A 9,512-nucleotide genomic window follows, 5' to 3' on the forward strand; every position below is an offset into this window, starting at 1 on the left:
ATGAAGCTTTTGGATAATGTAGGATTTATTGTGGAGTGGGTATAAATTGACTTAACTAATAAGCAGGATTGAATTAATGAACTGAGTCCAGATAATAATAATAATGCATTTGTGATTGTAAAGTCAATGTATTAAATAGGTTGTTTCTCCTTTTCCCTCCCACTGATTTCTTTAATTTTCAAACTATATGGCCTTCTAGATGACTTTAATTGAAATAATTTGGATTTAGGCAAATACTATCAAAAAGTAATAAATTTTAATATGTCACATTAAAATTATGCAGTGGTGATGGGTTTTAATGTTTTCCCCCCTTCTGGTTTTACATTATGAGTACCAATTAGCTGCTAACTATAGAAAAATCATCTTGTATCTTTTATAAATTGAATTTTCTTTTTTGAATCTTTATGAGGAATTGGAAAACAATAAGTACAGTTGATCATCATTATTCGTGTAGTTAGGTTCTGTAAAGTCACCACCAACGCGGAATTAACAAATACTGAATCATTGCTCCTAGGGGAAATACTGGGGTTATTGTGTGAGCTTCTGGCCACATTTTCACCAGCTAATCAATACATAAATTTGTTTTAGGTGTCTTTCTGTTTTGTTGAGTTAAGTAACATTGAACTCATGGTCAACAGCACCATAACTTCATGCCCGACCCAAGCTTATCTAACACACGTGCTTTCTCCATATGGTCTATTACAGCCTTCTAGTACTTAGGACCACTAGACAGCATTTCAGCACTACATTTGGGGACCATTTTAAACAGTAAAATCACCAGTAAAAAAGCACAAAAATGCTAAAAACAATGCACTAAATAGAGCAAAGGATGCTTGTTTAAGAGAGCTGAACCAAGGACACAGCATGTCAACTTGTCACCCTCAACTGGGAACATATGCATTGGGCAAGTCAAATTTTTCACCTCTATGCATGATTGTGAAAGCACCACAGAAGTTTTAAACAACAGGCAAATTTACAAATACAGAACCCACAAATAAGGAACAATTGTACTTAACTGTATTATAAAGCTGTGACATATCTGTCTGATCTACAGAATAGGATTTATTGCTGAAACATGCTCTAGTATTTCCATAACATTTTAAATATCCATTCTGTCTGAAAGTAAATATTTAGTTCCTACTTGTATGTAGTAGTTTCCTTTTACTCAGTTTTAGCAGTATTTCAGTTCTTTGTCCATTTGTTCAGTAATACCAAACACAGCGTGTCAGAATTTTAGGTGTAGCCATGAATTTTTTTTTTTTCTTTCTTAGCGGTACGCGGGCCTCTCACTGTCGTGGCCTCTCCCGTTGCGGAGCACAGGCTCCGGACGCGCAGGCTCAGCGGCCATGGGTCACGGGCCCAGCCGCTGCGCGGCATGTGGGATCTTCCCGGACCGGGGCACGAACCCGTGTCCCCAGCATCGGCAGGCGGACTCTCAACCACTGTGCCACCAGGGAAGCCCTAGCCATGAATTTTATAAAAAGTTTTGCGGGGCTTCCCTGGTGGCGCAGTGGTTGAGAGTCCGCCTGCCGATGCAGGGGACGCGGGTTCATGCCCCGGTCCGGGAGGGTCCCGCGTGCCACGGAGCGGCTAGGCCCGTGAGCCATGGCCGCTGAGCCTGCGCGTCCGGAGCCTGTGCTCCGCAACGGGAGAGGCCACGACAGTGAGAGGCCCGCGTATTGCAAAAAAAAAAAAAAAAAGTTTTGCCCTCTTGGACCATCAGGTAATGTGAAAAGTGCTATGGTAGGGATTTGCCAAATGTGCTGGATATCTCTGCCTTCCCAGTTCCACTCTGCTCTCTGCCCTCAAGAGACTTATGAGTGGACCACAGCAGTGGGCTGCCTCGCCTCCTGGCTTCTGGGTGGGTGTGGCTAAGGAGTGTCCTAGCTGGAGATCTGAGGATGGTCAGGGTAACCTCTTCTCTCTGCTCTCCCACTATGGGCTCCCTCAATAGTCAAAGGTTACCACTTCCTCTAAACTTCTCTTCACTCCTTTCCTTCAAGTTGCCACTTCCTGTTCTCTTCCCTTCTGGCCAAGGGGTGATGTCAGCTCTGCTGATACTGGCCTGGAGTTGTTGAAGCTATTGTGCCTCCTCTTGTGGCTCCCCTACACCCCACATCTTTGTTAGTATCTCCTCAAAGTAACTTAATTTAAGAATCATCTGCTTCCTATTGGGAACCAAGACCAAGTAAACCAGAGAAATTCCTAGAGAACAATTCTGATGAAGAGTTTACCTCTTTGACGGGTCCTTGTCCCCAAACATTATTAGAAAGTATCTCACAACCTTACAGAGCATGCCCTAAGAGTTTCGTTTTGTTTTTATTTTTGTTTTCTGGGGAGGTTTTTTTGAATTTTATTTATTTTTTATACAACAGGTTCTTATTAGTTATCTATTTTATACATATTAGTGTCTATATGTCAATCCCAACCTCCCAATTCATCCCACCACCACCACCCCTGCCCCCGCTTTCCCCCCTTGGTGTCCATACGTTTGTTCTCTACATTTGTGTCTCTATTTCTGCCTTGCAAACTGGTTCATCTGTACCATTTTTCTAGATTCCACAAATATGAGTTAATACACGATATTTGTTTTTCTCTTTCTGACTTACTTCACTCTGTATGACAGTCTCTAGGTCCATCCACGTCTCTACAAATGACCCAATTTCATTCCTTTTTATGGCTGAGTAATATTCCATTGTATATATGTACAACATCTTCTTTACCCATTCGTCTGTCGATGGCCATTTAGGTTGTTTCCATGACCTGGCTATTGTAAACAGTGCTGCAATGAACATTGGGGTGCATGTGTCTTTTTGAATTATTGTTTTCTCTGGGTAAATGCCCAGTAGTGGGATTGCTGGGTCATATGATAATTCTATTTTTAGTTTTTTAAGGAACCTCCATACTGTTCTCCATAGTGGCTGTATCAATTTACATTCCCACCAACAGTGCAAGAGGGTTCCCTTTTCTCCACACGCTCTCCAGCATTTGTTGTTTGTAGATTTTCTGCCCGAAGAGTTTTGATAACCAAAATCCTATTCTCGTAGATACCTATGCAGATAACCACACAAAGAAACAAATTTGTCTTCTTTAGCAAACTCCTAAGCCAATGTTTGCAGCATTTAGTTATAAGTTTTTGAGTAGGTCCAAATGCATTTACTCCACTCTTCTAACCTAGCCCAGAGACCCTCTGAAACTAAAGTAAATCACACATAGATAGGTCTGTAGTTTTTGGATTGTCCAAAGGCTCGTCATCTCTATTTCAGCATGGCATTAGAAAGAGTAGAGTGGGCTAAGGTTCTCTAGAGTCAAATCATCACACTTTGGTCTCATCTTGTTTTAAGTGAATACCTAGATCACTTCAGCTTTTTGTGCCATGGATCCTTTCTCAGAATAATGTTTTTAAATGCAGAAAATAAAATGCATAGCATTACAAAACCAATTATGTTGAAGTGTAAGTTATCAAAATATGTACGTGTGTGATACAGTAATATATGTTCATTTAATAACCAGATCTAGCAGAGAGTTTAATAACTGCTATGACATTGAAGTAGCATGAACTATATATTGAGATCCCTGCAACTGTAATGTGATATGAAAAGACCTGATTTCTGTTAGTGACGAAGTTACGTTACTGCCTAAAACAGCTCTGCATTGTTGTATGCATTATAATCAAAGGAAATACTAAATTTCCATTACAGTCTATTGAAAAAAAAGTAATTTTTTTCCCATCCAAGTTCACATATCCTGTGAATTCTATCAAATCCCTTAGAGGTCTGTGGACTGCAAGGTAAGACCCCTTTACCTAGCTAATCAGATACACCAATATCAAGTGAAACTATAACATTATATTCAAAGGCCAGTGATACTTAATTTAGCATAATTTAGTATTTAATGTGATTCACAGCTCATGTCTACTTCATTAACACATATTTAGCAAGTTCCATGGTGGGACAGCCTACGGGACCAGCCAGATGCTGTGCTGTTGCCATGATCATACCTGTGCACTGCTTCACGTGTAGCAAGATCGCCAGCAACAAGTGGGAGGGGTGCCTGGGGCTACTGCAAGCTGAGTACACCTAGAAGGACTCCCTGCAGCACTGCATGCCGCTGGCCCACATGGACCTGACCGAGAAGCTGCTCAATTATGCACCCCTGCAGAAGTGATGCTTCTGGAGCCCAGTCATGGTTTGCCTAAAATATCTTCCTTTGGGGAACATTCCTTCCTCTTCTGTAGTCTCCTCATTCCATTCTAGGGTGACTGGCCCTATGGAAGAGCACATGACCCAACCCAGACCAATCCAAGTCCTCTCTTCAGGATCTAGAGTTCTAAGGACCAAGTGGGCCTGGAGACACCAATGGCTGTGTTTCCTTCAGGTGGACCAAGCCTGCCTAGAAATAAAACCAACGTGAAAAAAGCAGAACCAGGAAAGACAAGAAATAATGCCATCTTGGAACTCCTAGATCTAGCCCTGCCTGGATTTTTCAGTTACATGAGTGAACGGAATCCTTATTTTTGCTTAAGCTATTTTGTGAGCCTTCTGTCCCTTGGAACTGAAAGGTGACCGACTTACACGGGATAATGATGAACAGTGACACTGAAGTACCTTTGGAGGGAATTAAAGTGGGGAAGTGCCACAATCAAATTTGCATCTTAGACTATACTAACCACATGGAAATGGGCTCATGAGGGGCAAGTCTAGAGGGAAGGAGAAGATGTGGCTCTTGGAGCGACCATCAGATTCTCTGAATATTTCTAATAGTTCTTAAATTTACGTGTTCTAACCCAAACTTCCCTCTTGTTTTAAAATAGAGATTATTTTCGTATTACAGAAAACTAAGAAAATACTTAAAAGCAAAAATAAGGAAACAGAAAACCCCCAAATCTACCCTGCAGGGACAACCACTGTTAAAACTTAACGTTTATACTTCTAAACACTTAGCTGTGTAACTGTGTTCACTGAGGTGGGAAGATGTATTAAATAAGTGCAAGTACCTTGCACTTAGAATATGCAAAAATTGCTGATCTGGAAAAAGAACATGTGCGAAACTACAGACTTAACATTTTTTCCAGAAGAACAAATCATTGACCAGCTTATGATTTTAAATTGTATTTCTGTTCATCAACTTCAAGCTTCAAATTGTGAACTTAATGTTAACCTGAGACTAAGTATATGCCAAATGCATGTTACAAAGATTTCACATTAGGATGTGTTTGATGATCAACATAAGAGGGATTTAGATAAGGAAGATTTAATGGTTAACTTACCCATATCTTTACCTCTTACAATTTTAGCAGTTTGTACTGCAAAGAAAAAGTAAAGATTACTAACAAATTAGTCTACAACTGAAGAAAGTAGCAATGAGCATGTAGAAACTGGTCTGCATTTATTGAATATATAGTCTATACAATATCTGTCAGACTTCACGACTAGAAAGAGCTGTTAGATGCTACACAAGTAAGAGATCACATCTCCATCCCTGCTCTCTAGTTGCATATACTCTGCAAGGTTTACAAGATTGAAACTCTTATTCTTAATAACTTTGTTCTCACTGTTTAATAGAACCCTCAGAGTTCTCCACTTCTCAAACTCCTATACATTTGCTTCTACCTCACCTTCCAGCCTGCCTCCAATTCAGTCTCTTTCCTAAGGACAGATTGTAAATTTTATTTCTTAAAAACAGCATATGCAAGGACTCTGAAGATGTCTAGTGATTCCCTCAGGCTCCAACCAAAGTGACTTATTAAATAACAGTACTGGAAGGCAGCATGGAATGTTTGTTTTAAAGTTTCCATCAATGCCAAGGCACAATTATAAACAGTTTCCCTATAGCAAGGGGACCAATTCCTGGGAAATAAGCTCAAATTTTCAGCCCCATTGCCTACTCACATTCTTTTTTTTTTTTTTCTGGCCATGCCGCATGGCTTGCGAGATCTTAGTTCCCCTACCAGGCAATGAAAGTGCTGAGTCCTAACCACTGGACCGCCAGGGAATTCCCCCAACTCACAGTCTTTATTCCACCCTATACAGATTAAGAGGAGTGTGGTGACCAGTAAGGACAGAAGGAATGCCATTCAGACTCCCAATATAGACCATAGACTGCTTTTCCACGAGGCAATTACAGTTTTCTGCAGCACTCAGGAAGTTGGTCATCTGGAGAATCTTGAAACTGGGAGACCCGATCCACCTTCCCTTCTTTCCTTCGTTCGGCCAACTGAGCCCCTACTATGTACCAAACAAGGAAGATACAACATGAGGAACCTGTAGTCCCTGCCCCCAAGCAGCTCACAGTCCAGGGAAGGAGCATGCAGCAAGCCTCTGCGCATACACGAGCAATCACGGTGCAGAAGGAGATCCATCCTCTACCCTAAGAGCACAGTCTCTGCCACCTGAAAGTTTCCAGCCTTGTGGGGGAAGATAATGCAAATACAGAGTCAAACCCTCTGTGCCATAGAGACAAAACATTGGTGCTGCGGGGCTTAGATCATGAAGGAAAGACTGGGGAGGCAAAAAAGGAAGATGGTTGGGGTAGCGCTTCTGTGACAAGCAAGGGTTTTACCACTGCAATCACTCATTCCCTGTGCTTCCTTTTTACCATCAACAGATGTTTTCCGGAATTGGGAATATTGCCCTCCAGGAGTTTACAAATCCAAGTGAAAAATAACCGCGAACTGTTGGAGTAGAAAGGAAAGGAACAAAAGAATAACTCCTTGGGCCTCTGTGATGGGGGCTTCCAGTACACAGCCTTAACATCTGGGACAATGTCAAACAAGCATTCCACTTACTTCTTAAGTATCTTGTGCTTATCATAGTTAAACCTGCTTAAAATAAAATCCACCAGGATGCTCATTTTGTTTACCTTATGCTGCACTACAAAGAGGAAGCAACCCAAGACATTGTTCTGTGCTGCTGAGAACAATTCCATTTCCTTCCTGTTGGCTGATTTTATTTTTCTTGATACAACATGTAATTATGGGAATTCTTTTCAAACAGATTTGTACTATAAAATTCAGTCTCTTGGGCGTCCCTGGTGGCGCAGTGGTTGAGAGTCCGCCTGCTGATGCAGGGGACACGGGTTCGTGCCCCGGTCCGGGAAGATCCCACATGCCGCGGAGCGGCTGGGCCCGTGAGCGATGGCCGCTGTGCCTGCGTGTCCAGAGCCTGTGCTCCGCAACGGGAGAGGCCACAGCAGTGAGAGGCCCGCATACCGCAAAAAAAAAAAAAAAAAAAATCTCTCTCTTAACTTTGCATCTGCCCAGTTTCTCGTCCCACTCCACCCCCTCCCCTATAAATATCCTTCCAGAGTTTCTTTATGCATATATAATAAAGTGTGAATAAAAGTCCTTATTTTCACTCCCTCCCACCCTTTTCTACCCTAAAGGCACATACTATATCCTTTCTTCTGTATCTTACTTTTTGCCACTTAACAAACATGTGCTGGTAAAACTTTGCATATCATTGGATAGTAGAGAGCTGCCTTATATTTTTAATTTTTATTTTATGTAGGAGTATAGTTGATTTACAACGTTATATTAGCTTCAGCTATACAGCAAAGTGACTCAGTTATACATATACATGTATCTATTCTTTTTCAGATTCTTTTCCCATATAGGTTATTACAGAGTATTGAGCAGAGTTCCCTGTGCTATACTGTAGGTCCTGGTTGGTCTTTTATATACAGTAGTGTGTATGTGTGAATCCCAATCTCCCATTTTATCCCTCCCCCAACCTTTCCCCTTTGGTAACCGTAAGCTTGTTTTCTAAGTCTGTGAGTCTGTTTCTGTTTTGTAAATAAGTTCGTTTGTATCAATTTTTTTAAATTCCCCATATAAGTGATATCATATATTTATCTTTGTCTGAATTACTTCACTTAGTATGATAATCTCCAGGTCCATCCATGTTGCTACAAATTGCATTATTTCATCCTTTTTAATGGCTAATATTCCATTGTATATACATACCACATCTTTATCCATTCATCTGTCAGTGGACATTTAGGTTGTTTCCATGTCTTGGCTATTGTAAACAGTGCTGCAATGAACATTGGGGTGCATGTATCTTTAATGAATTTATTTATTTATTTATGGCTGTGTTGGGTCTTCGTTGCTGCAGGTGGGCTTTCTCTAGTTGTGGCGAGCAGGGGCTACTCTTCGTTGTGGTGCGCAGGCTTCTCATTGCGGTGGCTTCTCGTTGTGGAGCACGGGCTCTAGGCACGCGGGCTTCAGTAGTTGCAGCACGTGGGCTCAGTAGTTGTGGCTCGTGGGCTCTAGAGCTCAGGCTCAGGAGTTGTGGCACACAGGCTTAGTTGCTCCGCGGCATGTGGGATCTTCCCAGACCAGGGCTCGAGCCCATGCTCCCTGCATTGGGAGACGTATTCTTAACCACTGCGCCACCAGGGAAGTCCCATGCATGTATCTTTTTGAATTATGGTTTTCTCCGGATATATGCCCAGGAGTGGGATTGCTGGATCATATGGTAAGAGAGTTGCCTTATTTTAAGAGTATTTTCCTAACGTGCTGGTGTCATAAATGCCTGAAAAGTTTATTATATGTGTCTTTTCATTCAGTCTGGTTGAATTGCCCATCAACCATAATATTTAGGCAGTACATTTTTTTAATTGAAGTATAGTTGATTTACAATGTTGTGTTAATTTCTGCTCTACAGCAAAGTGATTCAGTTATATATATATATATTTATATTTATATATATACATTCTTTCTTATATTCTTTTCCATTATGCTTTATCACAGGATATTGAATATAGTTTCCTGTACTATACAGTAGGACCTTGTTGTTTATCCATTCTATATATAATAGTTTGCATCTGCTAACCCCAAATTCCCAGTCCATCCCTCCCCCCACCTTCCCCTTGGCAACCACAAGTCTGTTCTCTGTGTCTGTGAGTCTGTTTCTGTTTTGTAGATAAGTTCATTTGTGAATACTTCAGATTCCACATACAAGTGATATCATATGGTATTCGTCTTTGTCTGACTTACTTCACTTAGTATGACAATCTCTAGGTCCATCCATGTTGCTGCAGAGGGCATCATTTCATTTTTTTTATGGCTGAGTAATGTTTCATTGTATAATATATATGTGCCACATCTTCTTTATCCATTCATCTGTCAATGGACATTTAGGTTGTTTCCATGTCTTGGCTATTGTGAATAGTGCTGCTATGAACATAGGGGTTCATGTATCTTTTTGAATTATAGCTTTGTCCAGGTATATGCACAGGAGTGGGACCACTGGATCATATTGGCAACTCTATTTTTAGTTTTTTGAGGAACCTCTATACTGTCTTCCATAGTGCCTGTACCAATTTACATTCCCACCAACAAGTAGGAGGGTTACTTTTTCTCCACACCCTCTCCAGCATTTGTTATTTGTAGACTTTTTAATGATGGCCATTCTGACTGGTGTGAGGTGATACCTCATTGTAATTTTGATTTGCATTTCTCTAATAATTAGTGATATCGAGCATCTTTTCATGTGCCTGTTGTCCATCTG

General features: G+C 41.0%; 1 pseudogene; it reads left to right on the plus strand.

Moving 5' to 3' along the window:
• The first annotated feature begins 2,530 nt into the window (after positions 1–2,530).
• On the plus strand, positions 2,531–8,668 carry LOC117201597 (DNA-directed RNA polymerases I, II, and III subunit RPABC5-like; annotated as a pseudogene).
• The last annotated feature ends 844 nt before the right edge of the window (positions 8,669–9,512 follow it).

Source organism: Orcinus orca, chromosome 5 (assembly GCF_937001465.1).
Source record: "Orcinus orca chromosome 5, mOrcOrc1.1, whole genome shotgun sequence".
In the NCBI taxonomy this organism is placed as follows: Eukaryota; Metazoa; Chordata; class Mammalia; order Artiodactyla; family Delphinidae; genus Orcinus; species Orcinus orca.